This window comes from Pleurodeles waltl, chromosome 10 (genome assembly GCF_031143425.1).
Source record: "Pleurodeles waltl isolate 20211129_DDA chromosome 10, aPleWal1.hap1.20221129, whole genome shotgun sequence".
NCBI lineage: Eukaryota > Metazoa > Chordata > Amphibia > Caudata > Salamandridae > Pleurodeles > Pleurodeles waltl.
Window position 1 is genome coordinate 735,166,207 of NC_090449.1, and position 14,121 is coordinate 735,180,327.

Sequence of the window (14,121 nt, forward strand, 5' to 3'; positions counted from 1 at the left end):
CACGGTTTCTTATTGCTTTTTGCGTGTCTCTGCATTCATCAAACACTTCAACACTGGACTACAACTCTTGAATGGTTAAGTTCAGTAAATGTATTTTTTCACATGTTCTAGGACCTCTTGACTTTCCATATCCCAAGTAAATTGCATGTTTTAAGTTTTAAGTCGCAAACATTTTCACATTCCTAAAACAGACTTTCACGAAAGCATAACAATTATCTCAATTCATCTTTATGAGCTGCAGTGCATTTAGCAGTTTCTCTACCAAACCTCCTTTCAGCTTTACTCCACTACTTCCTAAAGGTGACCTAAATATGACATGAGCTGCACCTTAATCATACATTTCCAGTACTCAGTGGTCAATCCAAAAGTTGTTAATAGCCTCAAAACCATTTACAAAAAAGGTTCAACTTAATCTCCCAAGTGATGAATATATAATTTTATTATAACTTGTCCCTTTCATACACTAAAAATATTCTCTGAAATACGACCACCATGGTGACTGAAGGATATATGTTACAAGTTCAGCCAGCGGTGTAGACTCTTGAAGCAGCAGAATTTGGTGGTTGTTAGACATGTCAGCTCTTGGCATGGTTTTTCCTGTATTTTTGCTTCTGACTTACTGTTTTTGAGTCTGTCCTGAATTTCCTTTTTCCTGGCTTTAGGCCTCTGGGCACTCTACCATTGCTGACCAGTGCTAGAGTGCAAGTGATTTCTGTCAAAATTGTATTGGTAATTGGTTTATCCATGATTGGCATATCTGATTTACTCGTATGTCCCTTGTATAGTGCACCATGTGTGCCCAGGGCCTGTAAATCAAATGCTACTAATGGGCTTGCAACACTGATTGTGCCGCCCACATGAGCAGCTCTGTAAACAAACATGTCTCAGACCTGCCACTGCAGTGTCTGGGTGGGCAGTTTTAAACTGCCATTTTGACCTGGCACTCACTTGCCAGCCCCAAACTTTCCCTTTTACTACATGTAAGTCACCCCTAAACTAGGCCCAAAGCAGCCCCATGGGCCAGGTGCAGTGTGTTTAAACGGAAGGACATGTACTGGTGTGTTTTACATATCCTGGTAGTGAAATACTGCCAAATTCGGTTTTCACTATTGCAAGACCTGCTTCTCCTATAAGGTATCATGGGGATTGTTTTGAAATACCTTTTAAGTGTAATTTCCCACTGGTGACCGATAAAGATATGGAGTTTGGGTCAGGATGACAGCAGGGCTGTTTGTGCATTCACTCAAGACAGTAACACAAACGGGGCTGAGGTGTGTCCTGCATATCCTGATGGCTAATCACCAGGTTGGTGGATCTTCCTGAGCTAGAGCGGTGGGAGGAGCAGACACTTGCACCTGAATAGGGCTGTGCCTGTCCTTACACAAAGCAGTCTCCAACCCCTGGAGTATGTCTGGGGCCTGGGAGGGAGACTTCTCTTTGAAGTTTGCCTACTTCAAAGACAGAAATGGGTGTAAGTACTGGACCTTTGACACCAGAGAATTGAAACACTTCTGGACCGAGGCCATTCTGCCAGGAAGAAGAGCTGGATGCTGTAGGAGGGACTGCCACTCTGCCTGGTGCGTTGCTGTGCTGGCCTGCTGCTTCTGTCCTGGGAGTGAAAGAACAGGACTTGGCTTTCGAAATCCTGCTTTCCAAGGTACTCGAAGGGCTTGAACTGAGCTTGCCTCCTGTTAGAAGTTTCACGGCCATCAAAGACTTAACCTGCCAGCGCCTGGGCTCTCTGACTGAGAGTCCTGACTTGCCAAGTGGTGCCAAATCCAGTTCATTGGCCCTTGGAAGTGAGCTCTGGTGCAACCAAGAAGAAACTAATCACATCGACTCCAGAGAGACTTCGGAACTCGTGCTGCTGTCTGACTCCGCACCACTGCTTGCACCGGAGCCGTGGTCCCCACAGTGCAACCACCACGACCTGCAACACAGGCCAGCCACAACCATACCACCTCCGAAGTCCCACCACAGTGTGAGTCCCGAGTGCCATGTCACCGATGTCCGTGAAACCCGACTCTGCCGCAGCACCTCTGCCCCATGGTGTGATCGCAAGACCGCAAAGTCACCGCCTCGCATCTTGACCTGCTGGATTCATCAACCCCGCCTTGTCTCAAGGAACTGACATATCATCACCTCCCCTGAAACTGTAAGGAACTAACGCCTCACCTCCCTTTCCTAGCAGTAACGAACTGAGGCCTCACCTCACTTGTAGCAGTAAGGAACTGACACTGCACCGGCTCCAGTGACACCTTACCTCCCCAGCTCAGTGCAATATCTTTGTTTCCACATCGTTTTACAGGGTACTGTACCTGGGTTTGGTGCGACTCCGTAACCGGCCCGCACTCCGTTACGAATGATGTCAGACTGTTGGAAACAAGTCCGTCAACATGTCATGATAGCCCCAGTTAGAGCTATTGTGTATCCAAGCGCAATACTAAGATATTAAATCTTTGAAAATTTGCATCTTTACTTGTGCATGTTGGATTTTTTGTCATTTTGGTCTTGTTTTACTCTGATAAAAATCAGATATTTTTCTAAACTGGTGTGGAGTACTTTTGTGGTGTTTTCACTGTGTTAGTGTACAAATACTCTAAACATTGCCTCAGAGATAAGACTAAATGCTTGTGCCAAGCTACCAAAGGGTGAGCAGGGGTTTCCTTAGTGGTATGACTCCCTTACCCTTACTAGAGTGAGGGTCCCTACTTAGACAGGGTACAAACCACTGCCAAATAGAGACCCCATTTCTAACAGTGGTTAGTCAAGTGAGTATATAACTTCTCTTTCTTTCTATTAATATCTTAGTTCTGCAAACTTTCTCATGTCTTCTTCTTTTCTATCTATAACCGCTGTCCATCAATCCATAATTGTTCTTATGTCTGCTGTTAGTGTATCAAATTTATTGTTAGCTGATAAGGACTTCAAGTTCACCTATGTTTTCTTTTTATACTGGTTTCTAGTTTAAAAATATATATGTCTATTAATATATGAATATTTGGACCATAAGAAGTCTCTAATAATGACGTCATCTCTTCTTACACATTAACATTTTCAGCCTCATCTTCAGGCAGGTGATTTTCTGACCTTTTAATCATTGTTTGTATTTGATTTATATAGTCAAAACCTAGCTACGAAGCAATGGAGACAAGGGATATACCATTGGTATAGCTGTTGGGGATGGGAGCGGGTGGGGTTAGCATGGACTATCCAAGGGGGTTTCAATAGCAAGAAAAAAGGGAAGGGAGATGATAATTCAGAGGTGAACGTGTCTGTAATAACCTTCACAAGATACACGGTTTTAATGCGTTTATTCTGCTCGTACATAAATTCCGACCCCCAGAGGAAACGCGTCCGTTTTTCCCGATCTCCGGCACCGTTTGAACAGCCCCAGCAACATCGTGTGCTCGAGCGCCCGAGTCCTCTAAGACTCGAGCGTCAGCTCACATTAACTATTACATTGAGTTTTTTTTTTTAAAACTAAATAATTCCTTTTACAAACAAACAAAAACAACTCCACATAATTATTCAACTGTAAAGATTTGCATTGAGCAAACTCTCACTTAAAGCATATTATGAATATAACTCCTTGCACAAACAATTACAACTAACTTAACATGCTTATAGAACAAAAATAATTTTCATTAAACATTTTCTTCACATAAAGCAATCTTATGGATAACGAATTTTTTTTTTACCCGCGTTCCACACACACAGACCCATCACATTCTGAGTTTCCAAGGTACTCTCCTTAAATGTAGACTCTTACGCGTTGGCGGTACCTGCGATACCGGTTGCTGGAGAGCATTAGAATCCTGTGACCTTGAATTAGTCCTTAACCCTTGGTCAACACAACACTCTTCCAACCCATTCTGAAGTTTAACAACCTTTGACATGTTCCACCATTTGTTTCCATCAACTTTTACTGCATTCCCTTTCACCAACTTCACTCTTACCGGGTCAGAGAATTTCGGATCCCCTTTTCTGACAAAATTAGGCAGCTTTATAGACACCCAATCTCCTGTTGATAAACCAATTCTCCTAACACCTTTCCGTTTGTCAAAATGAATTTTTTGCACAACCTGTTTTTCTTTCACATTCTGTTGAACAATTTTCACACACTCTTCTAATCGCATACTCTTGAAAAATCTAGACATCCACCCCGGACATACTTGCATACAAGCCTTCCTTCCCCTTAATGCTTCAAAAGGGGACACTCCAGTGGTGGAGTGTGGTGATGTTCTATAAACCCATAGCATTGCCTGGACAGATGTAGTCACCACACATTTGTTTCTCAGTGACCACCTAATGCAGTCACCCAGTACACGATTAAAACGTTCCACCAAACCATTTGTCTGGGGTTGATAAAGTGAACACCTCAAATGTTTAATCGATCCTTCATCCAAAAACACTTTGAATTCGTCAGACAAAAATTGTACACCATTGTCTGTAATTATTTCTTCGGGAAAACCCTCACTCATGAAAACCTCTCTCAAAAACATAACCAACGATCTAGCATTAGGATCCTGAACGAACTTCACGTATGGCCATTTTGAGTAATAGTCAACTACCACGTACGCATACCTGGTACTGCAATTCAAAGCATGAAATGGTCCCACCAAATCCACTCCCAACTTCTTCCAAGAACCAGTAGGACAATCAATTGGAATCATGGGAGGGGTACATGTTCTAAATGACTTATCACTATTATAGCATATGGTGCAATTTTTCACCAAACTGTCAATTTCACTATCCATACATGGCCACCAAAAACGCTCACGCACTCTTTTCTTGGTCATTGTTGCACCTAAATGCCCCTCATGAGCTTTTTCCTTGATTCTGCATCTCAAATCTTCTGGTGGAATTAATTTGTCATTCCTCAGCAAAATATTGTCCTCAATAGTCAACTCGTCAGCAACTTTCCAAAATGGTTGAACACCATACGTCAATCCCCTTTCATGAGGCCACCCTTCTTTGACATTCTTGATTACCTCACACAAAATTTCGTCTGCATATAATTTCTCTTTCCATACATTTTCTGAACACACACAGACTTGTTCAATTTCCACAGCAGCAATCAAGCAACTCTCATCTGCCCAATTATCATCATCCCCTTCTACAATTTGAGCTGGAAACCGTGATAGATAGTCTGCTCTGACATTCTTTCCTCCTTGAATATGAATGACTTCAAAATCATACTGTATCAATCTTGCCGTAAACCTCGCAATTCTGGGTGTACCAGTTTTGTTATTTGTGCCATTTAGAATCGACACCAGCGGTTTACGATCTGTCTTCAATATGAAATGTCTGCCCCAAATATAGTTTCTGAATTTCTCAACCGCCCACACACAAGCCAACAATTCCTTTTCAATAACAGAAAAATTTGTTTCCGGTTCCCTTAACGCTCTAGATGCAAACCCAATTGTGTTCTCTTCATAATTCTTCAACTGTGTTAAAACCGCTCCAACCCCTACATTACTTGCATCAACAGTTAAATAACATTGAACCTCTTGATCAAAAGGTTTCAGTACCTTAGCACTAACTAATATCTTCTTTATTTCTTCGAATGCCCTATCACACTCATTGTCCCAAGCAAAGCATACCTCACTCTTCAAAAGATTTGATATCGGCCTAACTATGCTAGCAAAGTTTGAAACGAATCGAGAGTAAAATTCACACATTCCTAAAAATGACTTCACTCCCCTTTTGTCCTTCAGGGGTGGGGCCTTATTGATGGCTTCTATCAATCCAGGTTTTGGTAAGATTCCCTCCTCCGAAATAACATGACCTAAATACTCTACTGATGGTTTCATAAACAAGCACTTCTCTCTTTTTAGAACAATTCCACAAGATGAAAACTTATCCAACACCTGTCTCAACACTTGGTTATGTTCACGTTGAGTACCTGCATAAATCAGCACATCATCCTGAAACACTAATACATTCGGCACACCTTTCAACATCGTGTGCTCGAGCGCCCGAGTCCTCTAAGACTTGAGCGTCAGCTCACATTAACTATTACAGTGTCCTTCATCCTTCTGACCCTGCAGAGTGCAATACAAACTATATTTCCTTAGCCTGATTATGAGTGTTCTAATATGGAATCACTGATTTTTTTACAGCCACAATTCCTCATGTATATATGCTAGTGCACTTTAATATTCACTGACTCACCTTTCACGGTGCCATCACTTTGTAAGAGCACCACATGCTGCACCTGACCTGTCTGTGAGGTAAATGTGTATTGTTCTGGCCAATGATGTACATGTTTTGTGTGGGAGAAAAACATGCATAAATGGTACGTATGCTGAGCCTGTTTAATGTGTTTTTGGAGGGTGCAATGTTGCGACTGCCTTTGAAGTAACATTTCTTGTTTGGAAGGTAGAGTGGGGTAATGTATCACATAATACTGTGGTTGTACTACTACCTTTGACACTAGACTCAACTGCTGGCAGGAGCCATGGTGACCATCTGGCAATGTGCATCCACTCTAGCGGGGGTGTACAAAATTATGCCTTTGTGAGACATCTGTTTGATGAAAATATCACTTGCAGCTCACCTGAAAGAACCCTTTTCTCTGAATGTCTTGTAGCAGGCCCACTAAGTCAATATGGTGGAGTTCAGAGAGAGTGTTTGATAAAGAAAGCAAAATGAGTTTGCAATGGAAAAGAGGGATGTTAAAAGTAAGTGGGGAGAGGAGTACAAGGGACTGTGGCAGAGGAAGGAAAAGTGATGAAGTCAGTAGGTTGTAGATAGTGATGGGATAAGAAGAGGGAGAAGGAATGATTCTTTGGTGGATATAAAGAAGGAAGAGTTAATAGGTCAATAGAAAGTGGAGCTTGAGGAGGAACTCCGACTACTAATGTTCATATATGTAATGGATGCTTGGGTGTTGATTCTGTGAAGTCATGGACTTCAGATAATTAAAGTACCATGATTAAAGTACCAAACTGGACCTGACATTACATACCCTTTGATCACGAATGGCAATACACTGTTGATCACTGGACCCACCTTGAGGCTCTCAGACCTCCTTTTTATTGATCAGTGCAGGACATTTAAGGCTATGTTTAGTTTCTGATCCAGCAACTGCCTTGATGAACCCCAAAAGCAGCAATACCAAAGACACTACCAGGGTTAGCAGATGCCCCGACAGCTGATACAGCTGGATAATTCTATTTTTTGTGCTGTAGATGCATCATGGGTAATCTGTGTGTTATAGCGCTGTCCAGAGTATGCAACAAAGGGAACCTCAGCTAGTCATTGTGATCTAGATTCTGAAAATGGGTATTCCGCCATTTATCAAAGTATTATCCACCCCCACCCCCCCACCCCCCAAACTCGGAGTCTAGCTGTGCCCTTGCCTCTACGTCACAGACTCTGCATTTCATATATCCAAGCCCCATGGTCAGTTAGTTTTCTCTCTTTGCTTCCAATAACTTGCAAACTCACAAAAACACCCTCTGCCACGACATAGCAAATATACCGAATGCTCTTGAAATTGCAGAGCCAGCTTTCACCCCTGTACAGCTGCACTCTGGTTACCAGTGGAGTCCATGGCCTTCTGAACCACAGCAGAAACTAATAATTTATCAATATTTAGAAGAATATTTCTCTTACAGAATGATCAAGTTATTCGTATTTTGGGAATATGAGAATGTTATCACTCCCCTACACAAAATACCAAATGTGTCGACGGAGAACAACAAACATATACACAAATAATCAACAATGTGCCTACATCTTCTAAACATATTATCATTCTTTCACTCAGCAGACACAATGATGTTCTCGTTCTAAACCAGTTAGCCAAAGAAAGCTCTCTCATAGCCACACACAAAAGGGAACCATTAAAACCTCATTTATAACGAATCACCAAAGGAAAATCGTAAAACGGATATCTCACAGCTTTAGTATAGATAAAGGTCCGTGCACAAATCATGATAGAAACTTTCCCACTCTTTAGTCCAAGAGTTAGCCTGAGGAGCTGTCCATCTCTCATTTATAATCATCGAGAGGCAGCTAGAATAGTTCTGCCCAACAAACCGTAGCAGCATGTAGTATGAAACTGCAATCCAAGGTGCAGTCCAAGCATGTGTGCACAATACTGTTATCAACGTTGCGGCTACCATTCTGGAACGTTTCATCATTGTAACCGGCTGAAGCTCATTGCTACAACTCTGGAATCCTCCTCCAACGCCAGGTAGTCATGTCTGAAAAATATTCTCCTTGGTGGTCTTTGGTTAACATTTTCTCTAATTAACTGTTATGAGGAAAATAACCTATTTTGATACAAACTTACTTCGAGCTCTGTTATTCACCTGGGTCATGAATACAACTTTAGGCCAGCAATTAATGCCATGGAGTTCATTGAGAGGTTGGTGTTGGAAGGAAATCTTCACCAAAGGGGTTGGGTAACCATCAAAACGCCGATATTCTGTTTTAACTAACATAAAACACATTATCTAAATGTTTTAACCAATCCTAACAGCACCAGTAAAGCACTGGTGCCTTTAAAATCACTAAGCCTTTAAAATCACTATAAAATAAATAAGAACAAACGAATAAAAGACTGGGGAAATGTTCCTGTAGGTGGCAACATTGCAATATATTCTGATTCTTTCTATTTCTAGTGTTATATTCTTCTGAAAAGTAGACGCTGGACACATTCAAATACCGCCTACTATTCCTACTTGTTGCCAGGCGTTACAAACTATGAGGAAGAAATGAGTAGAGTACTGGACATGCCTGGACACATTTTCAGATAAATGATCCACCCATCTGTTCTAATTACTCATGGCTTCAACAATCCACATTTATACAGAAAGGAACACATTTTATCAAAATATGTTAAAAAAATAAGAATGTACACTTTGTAAACGCGGTGTAAAAGGTTTAGTTTATCTTTGAGGTGCTCTGGCAATATGAAGCTAGCTACCATTTACCAGTGTCACGAGAAGGCTGGTTTTGAGGCTCAATTGCCATTCTATATATGTATTTGTTTAAGTTACACTTCATTCATTCTGGCAGGGTGATGATTTCATCTATCATAAATGATAAAGAAGACAGAAGTTCTATGGTTAATCTGTAGTGTAGAATATATGAGGACAGTTTAAGAAAAAGGCTCTGTCACCACTGTATAAAGTGAATAATGTTCATGCTGAAACTGAATGCGAATGCAGGGAAGCACATTGACTCTGCTTCTTCACTTTCCACCCCTCACCATACCTATACCTATCATGAAGTGTATACAGAGCTCTGTATTCGCATTACGATTGCTCTGTGCACCTCTTCCAGCACTAAGGGAACTAGTTTAAGCCGCAATTGCATAGCCTGGTGCAAAGCGTCGGTTTATGCATGCACCAGTGCACAAAGGCAGTGTTATGGGCAACATGACAAAACATTACAAACAAGCAGCAATCTTCTGCCCATGCACACACTGTCAGTGGGTGCACCACGCTGGACAGAGGCCAGCACTATTGCACTGGGACACAGATTTACCTTCTGCTCTGCAAGCATTTGCTGCATGCCACCTTATGGCTCAGGTTTAAGGATCTCCTTGAAAAGGGAGTTTCGTCATACTAAACACAATGCTTGTGTTTCCCCTTTCCCCTAATTATTTGTGAACCTTTTGCCTAGTGGGATACTTTAAACACACATTCGCAAAAGGCATTTTGGAGTATATAAAGTAGTACTCCCGCAGAACTTTCACACACTACAAATGCAATTCACAACCCCAACGCCAGAGATCTCCACCTCTACCTATCACAGCTTCTCTGTGTAAAGATCTTCGTCCCGGTGACTGAGATGATTACCTAAGTATAGTATTTGGTAGTAAATGTGAGCGGGACAAGGGGGGTAGTGGGAAAGGGGAATATTTACTATGAAATGGGTGGGGTTAAGGGAAATTTAAGAAGGGGTTTAGGGAGGGACGTGCTGATTCCCTGCCCCTCATAAGGGGATGGAAACTGTAAAGTCTAAACCTAACAGTAAATCTACACTCTGAAATGGTAAACAGAATATAAGTACAGATTTACATCTACATGTAATTGTAGATGTACATGTGAGTGGATCTACACATACAAACTCATCTTTGTGAATCTGGCCTTAATTGTGCTTTCGAGATAAAAAAAAGAAAAAAGGACCACCACCAGGTTTAAAAGGGTGCAGAATTTCTCTGTGGAGATGATGTTTTAAAAGTACAAATGCAGATTTTGATGATGCATAATTATGCTACTTGTTCACATACTATCAATCCACATGAGTATGTATGGTGCAGCAGGTGTACCCCGAGTAATAACTTGTTTTTAGATCTCACCCATGTCAGCCCATGTCTCATGTCTGGACTTTTGTTTTCTAACAGTGGGCTCAAAGATAGTCCACTGCTTACTATTTGTTGGCTTCATGTCACTCTCATTTGCTTGCTTCTTATTGGTCAGCTGCTGTATGCTTCCTTCCTCTCTGTGTGTTTGTCTCTTCCCTGGAGCATGGACATGTTACTTGTGCTCTTCAACTACTCATTTTGTTAACAGTCACTTTTTTCTTTGTGTTTAAGGACTCTACATCTCCCTTGTGTACTACTCACCCCTCTGTGTCCTTCCAGCTGATCTTCCGCAGGTTATTTGATTGCCCCAAGCATCTCTCTGCCACCACCTGATGTCTGTCTGCTAGCACCCAGCAACCCTCTCCTGCCCTCTGATGTCTGTGTGTTTGCCCCCAGCCCTCTATTGTCCATCTATTTGCTCCCATCCCTCCTGACCATCCTCCGTTGAACACCTGCTCTCCCACCACTGCCCTTTTTGCCCCCCAAATGCAGTCCATCTGTTGTCTATGTTGCTGTACAACATGGTAGAAAAGAACATTAATAACACAAATACTTCTCGTAGAATACATCTATTGGCTTCCTAATTTTTGTTTTACATATTGCTACTTCTTAACACATTTTTGCTATTTGTAAGCACTGTAAATCCGAAGATTTTCTATCAATATATTAAATGGCAGTCTACCTACCTTCAGAAAAAATACAGGCTGCGGTTACTTCCTTGTGGCGTATTTGAAATCTACAGATTTCTTGCAACTCCAGGTGTACTCTTTAATGCACATGTTGTCACAAAACATAATGTACTACCAGGTGTCTGTACTCATTTTGTAACCACATGCAAAGTAGAAGTATTTACAAAATAAAAATTGATGCAGAAGAGTACACCACACAAACATAAGATACCTTCTGCCACCAGACTCCAATCAGTAAAAAAAACTTAGCGATTGGTTGCCAGGCTTCCACATGTATTATGTCCACTGAAAAAACTGGTGTACAAACTCTTAGAGGTGCATACTCCTTGAAATACAGTAGCAATATGCATCACAGGCGGAAGTCACTGTCAGCCCAGGAATCAACAGGAGTTTTCTTTCCATCTAAAACAATGAGTGAGATGCCGAGGGTGCAACAATGAATTGCGCACCTGCAGGTTACGGGGGCAGTTTGGGGAGTATGTGTGTGTGCAGTGCAAGAGAATGGGAGGCCAATGGTAGTGTGGACAGCTGCTTTCAATACTACAGGGTTTTACAGACGATTGAGATTTAAAGGGTGTGCTATGTAAATAGAAACTAACCAATAATTAATTTATAGCTATGTTGTTTCTACCAAATGCATGTGTGGTTATAAGTAGTTGACAGTATGACTGACAGTCTTGGATGCCGCCATCCTGCTGATATTAACTGAAAAATGCAGCAGATTTCCCAGTTCAGGACTCCTGGCAGTCTATTGTCGCCTTTTCTACCGCAGGGCCAGCCATTCCACACCATCCTGCTAGCATGCGAAGTTGTGTCATTTTGGGACACTTCCCTGGCACGTGTTGTTGTTCCTTTGCTCCAAGAGGACCCTTGGGAGAATAAGCCCCTGTGCTGGCCAGAGCTCTAAGTAGAAATCGGATTAAAAAGATTTGTAGGCCATTCTGTTCCAACAAGAACACGCTAAAGTGAAGCGAATGGATTCTGTCAGTTAGTCACTGCCCTGGGTTCACACACTGGAATTACTAACATCCCGCCCTAAACGGCCTTCTTATCTTGCAGTAGTAAATTATCACAAAAAGGATGTGACTGGATTTCACCAGCCGATGCAGTAGCCTCGTTACCTTGTTGCACAGGAATCCAGTGTGGGTCCACAACAGAGGCATCCACACCATCTTTTCAGGATATCAATGTAAGATACATTTACATACATTGAATGTAAATGGAATGTGATTATTGGGAAGTAGCTTTGTTGAAAAACTGCCCCGGCTCCTCAACCCAAGGTGAACGCCCACTACCACACCCCTGGACTTCAGCGGTTTTCAGCAGTCATCAATTCTCAATTTCCTTAACGTATCGCCCAATTCTGAAAAGTTCGTCTGGTCCGGTTGAATAATACAGTAAGTAAACTATAAAGTAAAGGGACCAATAATACAACCAGAATCGTTCATTAGCTCCAGGGATGTCAGCTTTAAATACAGAAGCCCAGTTCTCTGGAGTCGCCCAAAGCGCAGATATACTCATCCTGTAAAACAGTTTGAAGACAAATCGCCTTTGTGAACTCATGTACTTTGGGGGCACAGACTGCTCTGTGGCACCATTGTGTCCGATGCACGGTTCAGTCATGCACTGCTGCCCTGCCCTCACTGGGATCATTCTGCAATTTTTCATACAAGAAGATTGAAACCGTAGTAAGCACTATATAAATACAACTACGATACAATGAATGGAGCTATGCACCGCAATAAACGCGTGCGAGAAGAGAGGGGTTTGGCGAGGAAGAGTGAGGGTACTGATCGAATACATGCAGACAAATCTGGAAGGCATCGGAGCTTGCACCAAACTCTCCTCACTTGCACGAACACTTTGTTATACTTATTCGTGCGAACAATGAGGTGAGCGGCTACTAACCAAGGCTGCCCTATTTCTCTCAGCGTCACCGCTGTTCACTGCACCCAGGTCTGCCTGAGTAGCGCAGGTTGTACTGTACGTCTCACAATCACAACGAAGAAATAAATAAGCAGAAACGACGCGATGCGAAAGGCAGCTGCTTACTGGCATTTGAATGCCCCTAAGCCGAGCAATGCAGCGAAAGAAACACAACGCGCAGCCCATAGCTCGGAAACTGGCCGGCGCTGCCCGTCAGGCGCGTGCAAGAAGTAGAAGGGGTTAACGGCTTACCAGGCGGCCGCCTTGCGTTCTCGTCCATCTGCCTGTCCCGCGGACGCCTCTCGGTGTTGTGATAGAGCCCAGCCAGAGCTCCCGCTGAGACTGAGCATGCCTAGTGCAGGCAGCCGCCCGCTGAAGGAACTGCGAGTGGCGAGCTCCCCGCCTCCGCCAGCCTCCAGAGAGCTGGAGCTGCCTGGAAGTTTTAGGGAGGGGAGCTTGCTTCGTGACTCGCGCACAGGTGTCTTTTAAATATCGAAGAAATTAAGGCAGAAACGGCATTTCTAGGCGCAGGCTCTGCTGATCTGCAATCCGGCGGAATCTTTCCACAGTATCGCTTGTCGGGACATTTAAGTCATGTGAATTAGTTTAAACCACCGGATTAAAAACATTCTTGTTATGGTACTTCAACCGGGAAAAAAATGACCTTCAAATGTTAATCTTTTCACAAACAAGGCCGCTCCAGCTGGGGGACGCACTCCGAGGGTTCCTTTCAGGACGTGAACCGTTTTATCACTGTTAATTTGTAGTCTTCGAAATTATAGTTCATTTTAGAGCAATGTCTGCTTCACGTGGCTCTACGCTGTGTCTGCCTGGCTGGATTTCCGCAGCCCTCCCACCAAGCACTCCGGTCCCCCAAAAAGAGAGCCATGAAGACACGTTTTCCAGGGAGAAAACATTCCGAAGCAGGAAACTAAGCAGGAAGGAGATCAAATGCAGGATTCAGACTAGTGTGGCTGGAATCCTGCAAACTATTTAAGAACTGTTTACCGACCAATCTACGTCCTTATCACCGCCCAGCAGGAGTAGTCCAGTTATCTATCCTTCTTTCGTGGACTGTCATCATGCGCACAATTTGACTCCCTAAAAGATAGAATATTATATGAAGGAGAGTTCAAAAATCTCACTGGTTTTCCTTCTATCTAGGAACTAGCACAATCT

At 42.7% G+C, this 14,121-nt stretch overlaps 1 protein-coding gene across 2 annotated transcripts in view; it reads right to left on the minus strand.

Annotated features, from left to right (window-relative positions):
• JCAD (junctional cadherin 5 associated) overlaps positions 1–13,904 on the minus strand; it is a 260,127-nt gene extending 246,223 nt beyond the window's left edge. For both annotated transcript variants that reach the window (XM_069211287.1, XM_069211288.1), the window contains exon 1: positions 13,195–13,904. The gene's annotated coding sequence lies outside the window, so the exon portion shown is untranslated. The remainder of the gene's footprint in view (positions 1–13,194) is intronic.
• Between the last annotated feature and the right edge of the window lie 217 nt (positions 13,905–14,121).